We start from the raw sequence: 20,295 nt of genomic DNA, 5'->3' as shown, positions 1-20,295 counted from the left end.
TACCATAAGCTAAATGCTGTAACTCGTCCTGACAACTATCCAATGCCACGCACAGATGAGCTATTGGAGAAATTGGGACATGCCCAATTCATCTCTACTTTAGACTTAACCAAGGGGTACTGGCAAGTACCACTAGATGAACCCGCTAAGGAAAGGTCAGCCTTCGTCACCCAGGCAGGGGTGTATGAATTCAATGTACTCCCTTTCGGGTTGCGAAATGCACCCGCCACCTTCCAAAGACTTGTAGATGGTCTCCTAGCGGGATTGGGAGAATCTGCAGTTGCCTACTTCGATGATGTGGCCATTTTTTCTGATTCATGGGCAGAGCACCTGGAAAAAGTCTTCGAGCGCATCCAGCAGGCAGGACTAACTGTTAAGGCTAAAAAGTGTCAAATAGGCCAAAACAGAGTGACTTACCTGGGGCACCAGGTGGGTCGAGGAACTATAAATCCCCTACAGGCCAAAGTGGATGCTATCCAAAAGTGGCTGGTTCCAAAGTCTAAGAAACAGGTCCAATCCTTCTTAGGCTTGGCTGGATATTATAGGCAATTTGTACCCCACTACAGCCAAATCACCGCCCCGCTGATAGACCTAACCAGAAAGAAACAGCCAAATGCAGTTCAGTGGACTGATGAGTGTCAAAAGGCCTTTAACCAGCTTAAGGCGACACTCATGTCTGACCCTGTGCTAAGGGCCCAGGACTTTGACAAACCGTTCCTAGTAACCACAGATGCGTCCGAGCGAGGCGTGGGAGCAGTTTTAATGCAGGAAGGACCGGATCAAGAATTCCATCCTGTCGTGTTTCTCAGCAAGAAACTGAGAGGGAAAGCCACTGGTCAATCAGCGAAAAGGAATGCTACGCCATTGTGTACGCGCTGGAAAAGCTACGCCCATATGTTTGGGGACGGCGTTTCCAACTACAAACAGACCATGCTGCGCTACAATGGCTTCATACCGCCAAGGGAAATAACAAAAAACTTCTTCGGTGGAGTTTAGCTCTCCAAGATTTTGATTTTGAAATACAACACATTTTGGGAGCTTCTAACAAAGTGGCTGATGCACTCTCCCGGGAAAGTTTCCCAGAGTTAACTGGTTAACAATTGTTCTTGGAATGAAACATATTGTTAGTTTTTATATAATCAGTAGTATGTCCAAAGGTACATGTGTCTTACTAACTCTGTTTTCTCCTAGAGCTCCAGGAAGAAATCACAGCCAGTGTGGAACCAAACGTCCAACACTATCTGTGATTTGGGGGGCGTGTCATAACTATAAAGGGAAGGGTAACAGCTGTCCTGTGTACAGTACTATAAAATCCCTCCTGGCCAGAGACTCCAAAATCCTTTTCCCTGTAAAGGGTTAAGAAGCTCAGGTAACCTGGCTGGCGTCTGACCCAAAGGACCAATAAGGGGACAAGATACTTTCAAATCTTGGGGGGTGGGGGGGGGGGCGGGAAGGCTTTTGTTTTGTGCTCTTTGTTTGGGTTGTTTGTTCGCTCTCGGGACTGAGAGGGACCAGACATCAATCCAGGTTCTCCCCATTTTTCTAAACAAGTCTCTCCTATTTCAAACTTGTAAGTAAAAAGCCAGGCAAGGCGTCTTAGTTTTACTTTGTTTTCTCAACTTGTAAATGTACCTTTTACTAGAGTGTTTATCTTTGTTTGCTGTACTTTGAACCTAAGATTAGAGGGGAGTCCTCTGAGCTCTTTAAGTTTGATTACCCTGTAAAGTTATTTTCCATACTGATTTTACAGAGATGATTTTTATCTTTTTTTTTAATTAAAAAATCTTCTTTTTAAGAACCTGATTGATTTTTTCCTTGTTTTAAGATCCCAGGGGTGTTGGAACTGTATTCACCAGGAGTTGGTGGGAGAAAGAAGGGGGGATGGTTAATTTCTCCTTGTTTTAAGATCCCAGGGGGGTTGGAACTGTATTCACCAGGAGTTGATGGGAGGAAGGAGGGGAATGGTTAATTTCTCCTTGTTTTAAGATCCAAGGGGTTTGGATCTGTATTCACCAGGGAATTGGTGAAAGGTTTCTCAAGGCTTCCCAGGGAAGGGAATCCATTGGGATGGTGGCAGCGGACCAGACCTAAGCTGGTAGTTAAGCTTAGAAGTCTTCATGCAGGCCCCCACATTTTGTACCCTAAAGTTCAAAGTGGGGATACAGCCTTGACAGCCACCAAACCTGGATAGTCATTCATTCTGTAAGTGTTCTTTGTTCCTAGATATAGACATCTATATGTAGCCATATTGTTTGCTTGCACCCAGTTTACCAAGCAATCCATATTGTTCTGTATCAGTGATCTGTCCTCTTCTTTATTTACTATTCCCCTAATTTGTGTCTGTGACGTTATTGACATAAACTGGGACCGTATAGATCATTGTTGCAACCAAGGTCCTGTAGTGGCACGCAAATCTTGTATAAAGGGGGTCAAATGGGGTGTCTAGGACAAGGTTATGGTTTACTGGTTATGATTATGCTGTCTATATGTGTGTATCAGTTTTGTAGTTGAAGTTATGAATATTGGCTCTATACTGTCTGTATGGCAAACTTATGCTATGCTTCTGGGTGACATCCCAGACAAGCTGAGATTAGCTCTGCATAGCCTGCTTGATGGCCCATTAAGGACCATCAGCTATACAATGGACCCATTGAGAGAAGGCAGATACGCCTTGTAACTCAGCAAAGTATGCAGGGACTGGCCCATGTGACTCCAGACTCCATTTTGCTGTAATTTTCCACAGTAAGAACAAAGAGGTGTTCTTACACCTGGAAAAGACTATATAAGGCTGATGCCTCATCTCCATCTTGTCTTCAATCCTGTTTCTTACCTCTGGAGGAACTTTGCTACAAACTGAAGCTCTGAACAAAGGACTGAATGACCCATCCCAGCTGGGGATGTATTCCAGAGACTTGATTGAACCTGCAGTTTATTCCATCGCTGCTGCAAGCCTGAACCAAGAACTTTGCCATTACTGTATGTAATTGATTCCATTTAACCAATTCTAACTCTCATCTCTATCTTTTTCCTTTTATGAATAAACCTTTAGATTTTAGATTCTAAAGGATTGGCAACAGCGTGATTTGTGGGTAAGATCTGATTTGTATATTGACCTGGGTCTGGGGCTTGGTCCTTTGGGATCAGGAGAACCTTTTTCTTTTACTGGGGTATTGGTTTTCATAACCATTTGTCCCCATAACGCGTGGCGCTGGTGGTAATACTGGGAAACTGGAGTGTCTAAGGAGATTGCTTGTGAGACTTGCGGTTAGCCAGTGGGATGAGACCGAAGTCCTCCTAGTCTGGCTGGTTTGGTTTGCCTTAGAGGTGGAAAAACCCCAGCCTTGGGCTGTAACTGCCCTGTTTTAGCAATTTGTCCTGAGTTGGCACTCTCAGTTGGGTTCCACCAGAACCGCATTGTCTCAGTGTCATCTGCAAACTTTCACTGATTCTGTTTTCTTCCACTTCCTTAATAAAAATGGTAAATAGCATAGGGCTAAAAACAGATCCCTACAGGACCCCATTAGAAATGCACCCATTTGATGATTCCCTGTTTACAATTACATTTGGAGACCTATCATTTAGCCAGTTTTTAAACCATTGAATGTGTGCCATATTAATTTTATCTTTCTAGTTTTTAATCAAAATGCCATGTGCTACCAAGTCAAATGCCTTCCAGAAATCTAAGTAATTACATCACTCTTCTTTTTTTTAATGAAATTACAAGTTTGGTTGGTAAAAAGTTAGACAGGATCTATTTTCCATAAACCTATGTAGGCTTGCATTAATTATATTATAGGACTTCTTTTAGTAAAGAATTAAATCAGCCTCTCTATTATTTTTCCTGGAATCAATGTCAGACTGACAGGCCTGTAGTTACCTGGGTCATCCTATTTAGCTTTTTAAAAAATTGGCACAACATTAGCTTCTTTCCAGAACTTCCCCAGTGTTCCAGAACTTCCCCACAGTAGTACAGTGTTCCAAGTCTTACTGAAAAATGAACATAATGGTCTAACAAGCTCCTCTGCCACCTCTCTTAAAACTCTTGGAATAGAAAGAGTGTTATCTGATGGGACCTATTTTCCTCCCAAATACAGAATAGAAATACACCTCTACCCCGATATAATGCGACCCGATATAACACGGATTTGGATATAACGCAGTAAAGCAGCACTCGGGGGCGGGGGGGCCAGGGCTGCGCGCTCCAACGGATCAAAGCAAGTTCGATATAACGCAGTTTTACCTATAACGTGGTAAGATTTTTTGGCTCCTGAGGACAGCTTATATCAGGGTAGAGGTGTATTTATTAAATACTTCTTGCCTTTATGCATCATTATTGGTAATTCTACTAGATGGAAATAATACGGACCAGTACCATTGTCAGGATTATTTTCATTCCTAATGTATTTAAACTCCTTAGTGTTGGTTATAGGCTTCTCCTTGTCCTTTTACCTCCCTTATCAACTTTCTACAGTTTCTAATAATAAATATAAATCAGCAGCTATCAGCTTCCCCTTTCATATTTGTAACTTCTAGGGCTGTCAAGCGATTAAAAAATTAATTGCAATTAATAGCACTGTTACACAATAATAGAATACCATTGAATTATTTTTTGACGTTTTCTACATTTTCTAATCTATTGATTTCAATTACAGCTCAGAATAAAGTGTACAGTGATCACTTTATAATTATTTTTGATTACAAGTATTTGCACTGTAAAAAAATAGTATTTTTCAATTCACCTAATACAAGTACTGTAGTGCAATCTCTTTATCCTGAAAGTTGAACTTACAAATGTAGAATTATGTGCAAAAAAACTGCATTCAAAAATAAAATAATGTAAAATTTTAGAGCCTGCAAGTCCACTCAGTCCTACTTCTTATTCAGCCAGTTGCCAAAACAAAGAAGTTTGTTTATATTTGCAGGAGATAATGCTGCCCACTTCTTGTTTACAATGTCACCTGAAAGTGAGAACGGGTTCGCATGGCACTGTTGTAGCTGGTGTCACAAGGTATTTAAGTGCTAGATACGCTAAAGATTCAGAGGTCCCTTCATGCGTCAACCACCATTCCAGTGGACATGCGTCCATGCTGATGATGGGTTCTGCTCAATAACAATCCAAGCAGTGTAGACCGATGCATGTTCATTTTCATCATCTGAGTCAGATCCCACAAGCAGGATGTTGATTTTCTTTTTTGGTGGTTCGGGTTCTGTAGTTTCCGCTTTGGAGTGTTGCTCATTTAAGACTTCTGAAAACATGCTCCACACCTCGTTCCTCTCAGATTTTGGAAGGCACTTCAGATTCTTAAACCTTGGGTCAGTTAGAAATCTCACATTGGTACCTTCTTTGAGTTTTGTCAAATCTACGGTGAAAGTGTTCTTAAAATGAACATGTGCTGGGTCATCATCCGAGACTTCTATAACATGAAATGTATGGCAGTATGCAGGTAAAACAGAACAGGGGACATACAATTTCCCCCCCCAGGAGTTCAGTCACAAATTTAATTAACACATTATTTTTTTAATGAGCGTCATCAGCATGGAAGCATGTCCTTTGGAATGGTGGCCAAAGCATGAAGCGCCATATTTTTTTTAGCATATCTGGCACGTAAATACCTTGCAACACGAGCTTCAAAAGTGCCATGCAAATGCCTGTTCTCAATTTCTGGTGATCTTGTAAATAAGAAGAGGGCAGCATTATCTCCTGTAAATGTTAACAAATTTGTTTTTTAGTGATTGGCTGAACAAGGAGGAGGACTGAGTGCACTTGTAGGCTCTGAAGTTTTACATTGTTTTGTTTTTGAATGCAGTTATGTAACAAACAAACAAAATATACATTTGTAAGTTGCACTTTCACAACAAAGAGATTGCACTACAGTACTTGTATGAGGTGAATTGAAAAATACTATTTCTTTTATCATTTTTACAGTGCAAATATGTTATCAAAATATGCACTTTGATTTCAATTACAACACAGAATACAATGTATATGAAACTGTAGAAAAACATCCAAAATATTTAATAAATTTCAATTTGTATTCTATTGTTTAACAGTGCAATTAAAACTGATTAATTGTAATTAATTTTTTTAATCAGGATTAATATTTTTTGAGTTAATCGCATGAGTTAACTGTGATTAATCGACAGCCCTAATAACTTCCTATAGCTTTCTTCACTTCCCCTCTAAACCAGGTCACTTTTTAAAAAATTAATACAGCCTTTTTCCTCTATTGTGGCTTTTTGGTCATAAAGTAAAATGTTCTTAAATAATTCAAAGTTATTCATATTTCTGATTTAATTGACATTGTTCTGTATTGGCCTGGCACTGACAGTGACTACTGATTAGCTGAAACTTAGTGGGGGTGAGTCTATTAAAAAAACACAGCTTTATACTTGTTTAGTTAAATTGGTGCAACTGTGTGTTTAGATACTTTTTAACTGGTTTAAACCTGGTCTGTAGCTCTTTGGCTTGATTCATAGATTCCCAGGCCAGAGGGGACCATTGTGATCATCTAGTCTGATGACCTGAATAACAGGTCACAGAACTTCCGTGAAATAATTTCTAAAGCATATTCTTCAGGAAAAAAGTCCAGCGTTATGGAGGAAGCTAAACCACTATAACCAAGTTTAAGTGAATATAAATGCCTCCCTGCAGCAGTTAGTACTGGCTTACCTAAATGCAGAGGGAATGTGAGGAGAAACATGGCCAATTATTGAAACTGGATCAATTGTGGTTCAGCTTCCTGAGAGCTTGACCCATGGCACACTTTTCAGCAGTAGGATGAGTGACTTCATATACATTTGTCTGTGCCTTTATTTGTGGCTTCTGGCAGAGCCTGCATGGCTCATTTAGATGCCTTGTGATGGAAGAGAGGGAAGTATCAGTAGGGGACAGGCCTGCTGGCAGTGTTCCTTCAGGCATGTGCAGTCAGCTAGCCTGTCACTTCATTGTCTTATTTCTTCAGGTGACCAGAATCTGCAGGTTTAAAAAAAAAAACAAAAAAACCTAGAATAAAACAGTTTTATGTCAGTCACTCAGGGACATTAGAAGAGGTCCTGAAAATAAGACTTGAGTTTTCAGAAGTACTTAATCACCTCATAGCCATTCTTACTCCTGTACCAGGACATCTTTCACTATGCTCTGGGTGCCATGGAAGAGCTTGAAGCAGTGGATATTTAACTCTTGGGGTGGGGGAGTGGTTCACCCACACCAGTAAGGGGTTTTCAGCACCCGCCCTATAATCCTGGGGTTTTTGGACTGTGCTGCTTTGGCTTAGAGCTCTGATACTAGCCACCTGCTCACAGCACAATGGCCTCCCCCTGGCATCCCCCAGCTTGGCTACTCCTTGCAGCAGGACACCAATAGCCTTTCCATCCCTGAGTCTCCCCAAAACAATCTTCCCTGCTGTGTCCAGTCCTCATTGCACCCTCACAGAAATTATCAAATTTACTTCCTCCAAAGAGACAGAGCACACACCAGCCTGTTAGACTGGGTGAGGATTTTACCCTTCAGTTTAATACACAGCACTGAGATAGTTTCATAATAAAACAAACAACAAAGAACAGATGAGAGAATAGAAAATGTACAGTTTTAAGTAAAACAAGACCTAACATGATTTCTATTGACTAAAATCTAACTTCAGCAAGCTACTTTGTCTAGACATATTTCTTCCCTATAATTAGCTCCAAGAGACTTCAGCTCCTTTTGCTTGAAGAATAGAGTGACCTCAGCTTATGAGAGTTCTGTCCCCTTGTGTCCATCCAGTGATGGACAAAATGGCTTTTTGTCTCTGAATATATCTTCTCAAAGTTCACTCACACTGTTTCAAGCAGTAGGAAGGCTTCCTCAAGGTTGCAGTCTCCATCTCTTGTCAAGATTAAGTGGTCATCTTCCCCTACTTACTCTCCTGTTGGCTTTGGTTTACTTTACTTGTAAGTGTACTTTTCGTTCTCTTTGGTCACATCTTGCTTAATTTACTTTGGAGACACAGTCAACCCTCGAAAATGGCATTCTTTTGTCTAAAACAGGCTAGACTTAGGGAGGGCCTGCCAAACATTTTAGGAACATTTCCAGCACACGTGTAATTCTTTATTCATCATCCCTACATATACCATGCAATAATATTAAAGGCAAGCCTGTTAGCGGTTTGCATAAGACACCTTTTAGATACAGATTATGACAGTGAGCATGTCATGTGCGAAGTGAGTTGTGTTGTGGTGTGTCCTCTGCCCGTTGGTATTGATAGACTCCCTTGCTCACAATGTTAAAACTGCGGGTTTATGCAGCACTTGACAGTGGCCTGTAGATTGCTGGGTGAGTAGTGCTCACTCTGCACTGCTAAAATGCATTCAAAGGTGGTGCAAAATAAATCAAGTACTTCCCTAATATCACTTCTCTGTGTAAGCAATTGAGCAGTTGTCACAGGGTATTTCACCTCATGAATGAATGAATGAAAGAATGATCAGAATGGAAGGGGATGTGGGCCAGGATAACTTTCTATGAAGCAGTTTTCACTGTGGAAATTGTCCTGTAGTAATATCTCATATGCACTGCTGTTTTCTCTTCCTTTCAGCTATATGTTCACTTAATACTTCTGTACAAAGTTCTATTTTCATAGAACTACAATCATTCCCAATCTTCAATGTGACAGTTTTATCCCCATTTTACAGAAGGCAACAATGAGGTTAAGATCTAAATTTTCAAACATTTGTTCCCAACTTAATAACCTAGGTCCATATGCATATTTAGGCAGCTAAATAAGGATTAAGATATCTAGCTTTAAACACCACTCCCGTTTGAATAAATAACCCTAAATAACTTGTCCAGATGCTTATCCGAGGGTAGATCTAAAATTGGGTGTACATCACAACTTTCATGAACACTTTATCAATTTGCTTCAGTAATTATTGTACCCCATTTATGTTCACTTTCAGTGACTAGTGATCAAATTTGGTTCACAGAAAGCAAATGTCAAATACTGATGCTGAGCTACTCAGATTACTAATTTTAATTTTGCATGTGCAGTATTCACAAAAGTGGTATATTCTCATGATGTTGGATACTGCTTGGGACAAAACCCCACTCTAGAGCCTGACAAAGAAGCAAGCAAGCTGGGCAGGGCTCTAACCTCACCCTTCACAATTAGGGCTCTACACACCCATGCAGAGAATATGGCAAGAGAGAATTATGTGTGAATGCTGTACTCTAATGATAGACTTATTTCTGCCACCTTATTTCTTGAATATTTTCTATGGCTGTAGTGGTTCTTGCCTCTATGTGCTTTTCCTAAAGGAAGTATTAGGAAACTTCCCTCCCACCATTGAGGAAGGGATAATGGGTACTAGGTATGAGAAAACTAACTCAGATACCTCACACTTTAACCTTTGACTTAGGATACTAAATCTAGCTACCTGGACTCCTGCATTTCTTTGTCAGTCATACCCCAGACCACACAAGTCCCCCCCAGCATATTCTGAAAAGCTTATATACCATCTCATGCAATCTGATAATCTCATAAAAGGTCAGAATACTATATTACTCTGCACTTACAGCTTCTTTTGTCTGAGCCTCTCAAACTCTTTTCAAAAGTATTTTTATTCACAGTTAGTAGATAGAGAACCCTATTGCATTTAGTATTGATAAAGTTACATTTTTCAAGATTGAGTGTCAAGTTAGGCATATGAACAAGAGGTGATGAGCAGTACTCTTTGGAAGTAAGTAAGAGCTCAATCTACTCAACACCTTTGAAAATATCCTTCCTGGGCATGGTATATCATGATACTGGCTGTTTCCTCTGAGGGGACAGGACAGCTAACTCTGCAACCAACTGCCCTCTACAACTGAAAAATCCCAGACCTAAACAATGATTTGATCCTGGTGTATAACGGAAGTAAACATTATATACTTATTTGCATATTACTCAATTTGTAAGAGTAGCTGCAATTGTTCTAGTTTTGTACAAACATTTTGATTTTCAAATATTCCATTTTCGATTGAGCTTGTTTTTCCTTTTTAAGTTTGTCTTGCTTTTCATTTTTGTTCTTACATCTTCCTTTGTATCTGATTTCCATATTGTGTCTCATCTTATTGTTGATAAGAACAGGATGTTTGACAAAGTAAGCTGTTTTTACAGAGAGGATCTTCATGAAAGTGTTCAGCTGGCTCAAAAGTTGTGTTTGAATTATCTGCAGTTTCATGAAGAACAGACTCTTTAACAAAGCAAGGGATGCTGTTCTTTCTGAAACTCTGCTAGTTCAAGCTGAACAGTTTCACTAAGATCACAAGCTTCAGCAGCAGCCTTTTTTGAAGACTACCTCTGATGTAACACTAGTGACTGCAGTAGCAAAATCCATTCCCTGTACACTGTTAGGGCCCAGATTCGGGGGGTCATTGTTGGGTGTCTATGCTGGGTGACAGAAAGCAAATAAAGACTTCTATGGCTGGAATGTCTTTTTTTTTCTCCCCCTTCAAACACTATGTAGTTATGGTGATATATTGGGTATAGTTTATCACCCTGAGTAAATATTGCTGAGTATTCAAAATGATGTCCTCTAGATAGCTAGTTTCTTATTTGTTTCTAGTACACCTCCAATTTAAGAGCAAGACTAGAGCTTCTGACAACTCAGTATGTCTGTGTTTTTTTAAAAAAAAAAATTCTCATTTTTTTTGTGGTTCTCCAGTTTTACTGAAGTTACATCCTTTAAAAGTTCACTTTATTATTGTAGATTAAAGTGATGTCTTATGGGCTACTTAAAGTGATTTTGAAGCAGCCAGGTATGTGGCTAGAACTGTTAAAGCCTTGTGTGCAATAAGTCGTCAAACCGGTATTTTCTCTTATAATTGGGGCGGAGGGAGGGGGAGAAGGCCTTTTATCAGTAGAGAAATTACAAATGTGGAGGAAAGATGTTAGGAAATAGAAATCTAAAATGAAGTTATGGTGAACTGAGCTGGGCAAATACTGCAAAATCTCTAAGTATTCGCTAATTTAAAAATGAACTTGTTTCAGCTGTAATCATGTATGTCCCCTGTGTTAGCTTTCCTCAAATATTTAAGTGACTCTGCTTGAGGGGCATAAATGAGTGCTGACAGCAAATTTCAAACTTGCATATTTAGAGTACTTGTGGATAATGCATTTTAAACTTGCATGCACCTGCAGTGATTTTATTTGGGGTAGAATATAGTTTGACAAAGGATATCACACCTACCCCCTCCCACTACAACCCTGGCACAGAATCAATTAGAGTGCCTGAAATCTGACATCACCTTTCACAATTGAGCTACATCTACACAGAATTATTATGTGAATGTAATTAGAGATAATTTAAACTCTAGCCCCAGATAATAAACCTTACATTAGCCTAATTTTTCTTAGAGTAATACTTTAGCTGCAGCAAGTATTCTAATCCCTATTTAACTGCTACATCTCTGTATAATCTACCTCATTCAGCTTTAAGGTTCCACAGGCATCTTCATTTTCTCCTCTTTATTATTATGGAGGAGGTAGCACCCAACCTCAACTTCAAAGTTGCAACCCTCTTCCTATTATAAGCTCTAATTTTCACTGTCCTCAGACATGTGCAAATAAAAATGATAGGTCTGAAAAATGCTATGGCAGAGCTGGGCCCAAGACTGAATTTCTCTGACAAAATTCTGGTACTACTTATCTCTAAGAATTGGTTGGATGCTTCTACTTCACATATTCTAATGACTTTTTTCTGTTCAAAGTCTCACGGATACAGATAGGCAAGTCACTGGGGACATAGTAGTATTCCATTAGATTTAGGCTCACCCCAAGGCTAGGATAGTTGTGGGGTTCTGCTCTAGAATGGCAGTTCTGGCAAGCCACTTTCAGATTGCCTGTATACTAGTTTTCTCTGGCTTGCGAGCCCAGCACTTCCTGCTTGTCTTTCATAGCAGGTTCATTACTGGGGAAGCTTAATTCCTAAGTGGTTTCATAGATGAGCCCATGCTCCTTGTTCTGATGGAGGTGTCAGGCTTTCAGCCATTCAGGGCATAGGTAAGATGAACGGCTAGCTACTGCTGCTTTTCTTCATCAATACACCATTTGGCCTAGGATAAGAAACACTGGGTGGGAACTAGGAGACAATGCATCCTCTCACTGAATAGCATTAATAACTTTATATTTTGCAACCATTAATGAATGAAACTTTGTATCCCTACCCTAGATGGAGGTAGCTATGAGATTCCTATCTCACAGATTCAGTAACTGAGTCCCCCAAAGTTTGCATAAAAATATTTCTGATAGAGACTTGATTTCTATTTTGAATTCTAACATAGCAGACCCAAGTTTAGCCAAGCACCTAGATGTAATATGTCCTTTTTGAGAGGCAGTCTGACTATGTTGTTTGCAGACTGAGGCTACTCCTACATTTAGAAAACATTTGAGACTTACAGATAAATATTATGTACATCATAATAAAAAATAGCACCCAAGCATCCTAGCAGTCAGTCCTCTGCTAAACCACATGCTATTCCCAGATTCAAGAAGAGAACCCAGAAATCTTTATGTGCAGTATTCTATTGCTGGCTAATGAATAATTGCATATTATGCAATTCCTGTGGATTAAATGAGGCAGGAGTCTACAGGAAGAGAAAGGATGGTCCTGTGTTTAAAGCACTCTCCTAAAATTCAGGAGAACTGGGTTTTGTGTCAAGCTCTGTAACAGGCTTCCTTTGTGCTGCTGGGAATGCATTGAAATCAGAGGTGGTCACTAACTTTATTTTATGGATGCCTGTCTTGTGACACCTAGAACCTGACTTTTAGAAGCGGTGAACACTCACCATTCCAATTAAGTCAATGGCATCTGTGGGTGCTCAACACCTGAAATATTAGGCCCTTGATGTCTTAAGGTGAGAGCACACCAGATACTGAAATCAAAAGTTCACCATAGTATCTCAGAACAACAGGATGTCTAGGTGCTTTTGAAAGCTGCTTCTCAGCACCTTTTAGGTGCCTAAATACCTTTAAAAAAATTAAGTGACTTAGATGCTCAAGATCCATTTTCAAAAGTGCCTGTGTGACATAAGAGCCTAAATCCCATTGATTTTCTCAGAGACTCTACAATTCTCAGTGCCCAAGTCTGAGGAAAATGGTTTTTAGGCTCCCAAGTCAAGCACTTTTGAAAGAACTCTCCGGTATTGCAATGCAGATACATAGAATTAAGGTTGCAGAGGCCACATAATTAATCTCTCTCATTGTTCTGAAATAAACTATATTGTAAGTATGAAAAAAATTCAAACAAAAAAATTTACATGGACTTCATGATTGTAGCTATACAACAGTGCTCCTTATGCTGCTTGTGCCCTTCCTGAACATCAGAGGATCACTCCCCAAAGTAAGCTTAAAAACTATGAGAAACCTGAGAAATGCAGAATTAATTTTACTTTCCTCATAGAATACAACCATACAACTTTAATTCTAGTCTCATAGGAAAACTAAGAACATCAAAATGCCTTAATCCTCTCTAACAAAACCAGCCATTTTCCCTGTGCCCACTGGAACTTCAATTCCAAGTCATGCAGTACAGTAGGGCCTTCAGTGTGATCCTTGTAGCAGCATTGATCAGGAAAGTAAGTGCTGCTGGTCAGAGATCTCACTTGAGACACTGAGCTGCCTCTCTTCTTTGCTTCCAGCTGTATGAATCCAATGAAAGAGGCTGACAATACATTAGAGCAGTGTTTCCCAAACTTGGGACGCCGCTTGTGTAGGGAAAGCCCCTGGCGGGCTGGGCCAGTTTGTTTACCTGCCGCGTCCTCAGGTCTGGCCGATTGCGACTCCCACTAGCTGCGGTTCGCCGCTCCAGGCCAATGGGAGCTGCTGGAATCGGCGGCCAGCACGTCCTTCGGCCCGCACCACTTCCAGCAGCTCCCATTGGCCTGGAGCGGCAAACTGTGGCCAGTGGGAGCTGTGATCAGCCAGATCTGTGGACATGGCAGGTAAACATATCGGCCAGGCCCGCCAGGGGCTTTCCCTAAACAAGCGGCGTCCCAAGTTTGGGAAACACTGCATTAGAGGATTTTGCTGAGTCTCTTTCCTGAAGGTCAGATCACTAAAGGTAAATATTCCCACTTCCAACAGAAAGATGAAACCAGTTGTTGGCAGCTCAAATGGGGTGGAGTTAAGGGCATGTGGCTGTGTATTAACTCTTTTCCCAGCTTTTTAATGCTCTTGTTTTTACTGTAACTCTAACACTCTTGGAAGATATATGCAGGGGAACTTTAATTCCACATTTCCTGGATTTCCAACTCTTGAGGTTTGGAGATTGACACTTGTGCTCTTGATGAACATAAGTTTCAGAGGGCATTTCTGCAGGATTGTAACTAATATAGAGTTAAGGAAATTGTTGCAGGTGAATAAGTTATGCTCACCCCCTCAAGGAACAGAACCCTATCTGACCAATCACAATCAATGAACAGAACTCAAATTTAAAATCAAGTGCTGACTTACCGCAGCAAACTGTTCAGCCACTTTGGATAGTTAAAATAACCCAAACCAAAAAAGCTGAGGGGATCCTAATAATGAATAAAGCCAAGATGATGATTTTTTACATTCTGTGAGCAGAATAAGGGTTGAGGCCAAAATTTGCTAAGTACCTAGTCCTCAGTGAAATAATTGATCTATCTTTAAAACTATAACTCTAATTTCCTGAAGTTTTAAGTTCAGAAGTCTATATTAAGCAAATAAATTCCAAAGGCTGATAGCTTAGTGCCATGGCCTCATTCCAACTGCTTTGTGCAGTTCAGGGAGTGCAAAGTACTTGGAAATCTACCCTAATGAAGCAGCTGGGGATTTTCCTAGTAAGGTGATAACTCTATATAGCATAAAGCTGGCATCTTCAACGCTACATTGCTTATTCCTTTCTGTGTAATGGGTATGTTGGAGGAGACTGGGGCAGGAGAGACTGTGGCTAGAATATTCTTACCACCAGCAGTTTAGAACAGCAGGTAGGCTGCCCAGGTATGCTGCATTTATGGCTGCTTTATGTTGCTGTAGAAGTGCAAAGCAGCTAGAGTGTACTGCTAAATTCTGAATATGTCCTCTGTAACAATGTCACTTTTACAAGTGCCTTTCTTAAATCTGTACATGTAATACATGATGTATGTAGTTTGCTAAAAATGAAGTGGGACAGCCTTTACTTAAAGTCAGTTGCCATTAGATTGATTAGCTTTCTGGATGACAAACCAAAGGTTCACAGCAATAGCCAATTCACCAGCTTATCACTGAGCAATTCCACCTGATTTTCTGGAGTTCTCAAATTTTGGGAACAATACTGATTTTTATTCTCTGGGCCAATATTATTGAGAGGTGGTTATCTTTTTTTGAATGGTATAGGGTATGTCATGCAAGTTGCTTTGTATCACTAACTAATACAATAGCATGTCCGTATGTTACAGATTGTGTAACTTGTCTCTAACCTCCTCTTTGGAGTACAGAATGTAACCCAATCTACTTTATCTTCCTGGAAATCATGGAGATGATTTGCAGAAATGCTGGAGGAAAAAAAATAGCAAAATGACATAAAATTGACACTTGATACAAGGGCTGGAAACCATTCTGAATTCTCCATCTGAGTGAATTCAAGAGACAGAATTTTCAGGGATATAGCCCACAGCAAAATTATAGGAGTTTAGAGGGAGATTTCTGATCCTCTCAGGAGATAGGATGGGCAGAAAGGGCCAGATAGTTGGCTGGTGAAAATCAGCATAGTTTTGTTAGACTTTTGCTATCTGCCTTCACCAGAATCTTCTACCCTGGCTCTGGGCCCTTTAAATTAAGCCCTTTACTCAGGCTTCCAAATGAGACTTGTCCCCCTTCTCACTATTTACACTACTTTGCCAGGGGTGGAACCCAGGCATGCCCATTATTCCAGGTTCTAACCCCAGGACCCTATAAACAGCAGCCACATACTGCAGACATCAGTTCATTGCTGCTACTTCCCTGGACCTCTTCTCACCAGGCCTCTTCATCTTCTCCCTTTACCTCAGGGTTTAAGTTCTCAGGTCTTTTCTCTTCCAGCTTCAGCAAATGCAGCTAGAACCAAACTCTAGTTATCCCTCAAGTGCCATTAGCCAGAGAGGGCAGGAGGAACATCCATCCATGCCCCTCTGTTGCCAGGCAGGAACTGCATTGCTAAGGTTCCTGCAGCTGCTTTTATCTGGGTCTGCTCAACTGTGATTGGCTGCTTCTGTGCAACTTCTCTCCGTGGGCCTGGAAGGCTCACATTTGCTACTTCTTTCCTGGGGTGGGGTGGGGTGTAGTAGAGCTGCAGGACCTCCTGTTGGAAGCTGTAACATACAGTCACAGATCATACAGTTTTTAGAGAAAAGTGCACTGTTTGACAAGTCCTTACTGGTTAATAGCAATAAAATGGTATTTTTAAAAGTACTATAGCAAGTAGTGGAAAGATGGATTCCAGAATAGGCCAGTTCAGTGATGGTGCTTGATATTAACTTCCTAAGTAAAGTCTTGTGCCAAGGTGAATATATAGCATTCTTTCCTTTTACTTTTCCCTTCTGGTTATTTCAGATCAGTGAAAGTGTGGAACCAGAGTGGATGAAACTACAAATTAATTAGCTAGTAGATACTATGTGAATTTAAGATCATTGTATTCTCAGAGATATTTGGGGTTATTCATCTTCATTTCTTCTTACTTTCATGCGATCGTCTCTTAATCATATTTATGAAAGGAGCACTACAGTGGGTGGTAATGTGCAAGGTATATGTACACTTTTCCATGTTGGTAAATTGTCTTACATACAAAACATCCGTTATTATTTTTATATATGTTATATTTGTTGATCATTTGGAGTGGAGAAGTAGATCTTCTATCCTTTAACAAAATATAATTTTAAAACAGTTATGGACCTTATCTGTGAATGTATACAAAATTAGATTAAAAATTGTTTAATAAAATATTTGGATGGTTTGCCAGTGAAGCCAAGGAAACTCACATTGTCAGCTCATCACTATGAACCCCATGGTACCATCTAAAGTGTTTCATGTATCATTCATTATAGCAGGTAGGGCAACATGAAAATGTGGTTCACTTTAGCAGTGTTTTCCTCCAGGACTACTAGGTTAACTGACTTAATAGTTTATTCTTAATGTTCTATTCTTTTATTCTGAGACCTCATAACTCAAAGTGCCCAAAAATAATTCAAATCCTTCTTGCTTGGCAGCAGATCACCTATGAAATATTTTCTGGCCAAAGTTTATTATTTTTTAATATAAAATGTGAAAAAACCCAAATACATTCTGTTGACAAGTCATAGTATATATGTTGGTTTTATATCATAGAATCATAGAATATCAGAGTTGGAAGGGACCTCAAGAGGTCATCTAGTCCAACCCCCTGCTCAAAGCAGGACCAATTCCCAGCTAAATCATCCCATCCAGGGCTTTGTCAAGCCGGGCCTTAAAAACCTCCAAGGAAGGAGATTCCACCACCTCCCTAGGTAACGCATTCCAGTGTTTCACCACCCTCCTAGTGAAATAGTTTTTCCTGATATCCAACCTGGACCTCCCCCACTGCAACTTGAGACCATTGCTCCTTGTTCTATCATCTGCCACCACTGAGAACAGCCGAGCTCCATCCTCTTTGGAACCCCCCTTCAGGTAGTTGAAGGCTGCTATCAAATCCCCCCTCATTCTTCTCTTCTGGAGACTAAACAATCCCAGTTCCCTCAGCCTCTCCTCATAAGTCATGTGCTCCAGACCCCTAATCATTTTTGTTGCCCTCCGCTGGACTCTTTCCAATTTCTCCACATCCTTCTTGTAGTGTGGGGCCCAAAACTGGACACAGTATTCCAGATGAGGCCTCACCAATGTCGAATAAAGGGGAACGATCACGTTCCTCGATCTGCTGGCAATGCCCCTACTTATACAACCCAAAATGCCGTTAGCCTTCTTGGCAACAAGAGCACACTGTTGACTCATATCCAGCTTCTCGTCCACTGTGACCCCTAGGTCCTTTTCTGCAGAACTGCTACCTAGCCATTCGGTCCCTAATCTGTAGCAGTGCATGGGATTCTTCCGTCCTAAGTGCAGGACTCTGCACTTGTCCTTGTTGAACCTCATCAGGTTTTTTTCGGCCCAATCCTCTAATTTGTCTAGGTCCCTCCGTATCCGATCCCTACCCTCTAGTGTATCTACCACGCCTCCTAGTTTAGTGTCATCTGCAAACTTGCTGAGAGTGCAGTCCACACCATCCTCCAGATCATTAATAAAGATATTAAACAAAACCGGCCCCAGGACCGACCCTTGGGGCACTCCGCTTGAAACCGGCTGCCAACTAGACATGGAGCCATTGATCACTACACGTTGAGCCCGATGATCTAGCCAGCTTTCTATCCACCTTACAGTCCATTCATCCAGCCCATACTTCTTTAACTTGGCGGCAAGAATACTGTGGGAGACCGTATCAAAAGCTTTGCTAAAGTCAAGGAATAACACATCCACTGCTTTCCCCTCATCCACAGAGCCAGTTATCTCATCATAGAAGGCAATTAGGTTAGTCAGGCACGACTTCCCCTTCGTGAATCCATGCTGACTGTTCCTGATCACGTTCCTCTCCTCTAAATGTTTCATAATTGATTCCTTGAGGACCTGCTCCATGATTTTTCCAGGGACTGAGGTGAGGCTGACTGGCCTGTAGTTCCCCGGATCCTCCTTCTTCCCTTTTTTAAAGATGGGCACTACATTAGCCTTTTTCCAGTCATCTGGGACCTCCCCCGATCGCCATGAGTTTTCAAAAATAATGGCTAATGGCTCTGCAATCTCACCCACCAACTCCTTTAGCACCCTCGGATGCAGCGCATCCGGCCCCATGGACTTGTGCACGTCCAGTTTTTCTAAATAGTCCCGAACCACTTCTTTCTCCACAGAGGGTTGGTCACCTTCTCCCCATGCTGTACTGCCCAGTGCAGCAATCTGGGAGCTGACCTTGTGCGTGAAGACAGAGGCAAAAAAATCATTGAGTACATTAGCTTTTTCCACATCCTCGGTCACTAGGTTGCCTCCCTCATTCAGTAAGGGGCCCACACTTTCCTTGATTTTCTTCTTGTTGCTAACATACCTGAAGAAACCCTTCTTGTTACTCCTAACATCTCTTGCTAACTGCAACTCCAAGTGTGATTTGGCCTTCCTGATTTCACTCCTGCACGCCTGAGCAATATTTTTATACTCCTCCCTGGTCATTTGTCCAATCTTCCACTTCTTGTAAGCTTCTTTTTTGCGTTTAAGATCAGCAAGGATTTCACTGTTTAGCCAAGTTAGTCGCCTGCCATATTTACTATTCTTTCTACACATCGGGATGGTTTGTTCCTGCAACCTCAATAAGGATTCTTTAAAATACAGCCAGCTCTCCTGGACCCATTTGCCCTTCATGTTATTCTCCCAGGGGATCCTGCCCATCTGTTCCCTGAGGGAGTCAAAGTCTGCTTTTCTGAAGTCCAGGGTCCGTATTCTGCTGCTCTCCTTTCTTCCTTGTGTCAGGATCCTGAACTCTACCATCTCATGGTCACTGCCTCCCAGGTTCCCATCCACTTTTGCTTCCCCTACTAGTTCTTCCCTGTTTGTGAGTAGCAGGTCAAGAAAAGCTTTGCCCCTAGTTGGTTCCTCCAGCACTTGCACCAAGAAATTGTCCCCTACACTATCCAAAAATTTCCTGGATTGCCTGTGCACCGCTGTATTGCTCTCCCAGCAGATATCAGGGTGATTAAAGTCTCCCATGAGAACCAGGGCCTGCGATCTAGCAACTTCTGCTAGTTGCCAGAAGAAAGCCTCGTCCACCTCATCCCCCTGGTCTGGTGGTCTATAGCAGACTCCAACCACGACATCACCCTTGTTGCTCACACTTCTCAACTTTATCCAGAGACTCTCAGGTTTTTCTGCAGTTTCATACCGGAGCTCTGAGCAGTCATACTCCTCTCTTACATACAACGCAACTCCCCCACCTTTTCTGCCCTGCCTGTCCTTCCTGAACAGTTTATATCCATCCATGACAGTACTCCAGTCATGTGAGTTATCCCACCAAGTCTCTGTTATTCCAATCACATCATAGTTCCCTGACTGTGCCAGGACTTCCAGTTCTCCCTGCTTGTTTCCCAGGCTTCTTGCATTTGTGTATAGGCACTTAAGATAACTCATCGATCGTCCCTCTTTCTCAGCATGAGACAGGAGTCCTCCCCTCTTGCGCTCTCCTGCTTGTGCTTCCTCCCAGGATCCCATTTCCCCACTTACCTCAGGGCTTTGGTCTCCTTCCCCCGGTGCACCTAGT

The sequence above is a fragment of the Chrysemys picta genome, chromosome 2, assembly GCF_011386835.1.
Source record: "Chrysemys picta bellii isolate R12L10 chromosome 2, ASM1138683v2, whole genome shotgun sequence".
Lineage (NCBI taxonomy): Eukaryota > Metazoa > Chordata > Testudines > Emydidae > Chrysemys > Chrysemys picta.
The sequence above is the reverse complement of the archived record's forward strand: the minus strand, read 5'-3'. Positions refer to the sequence as shown.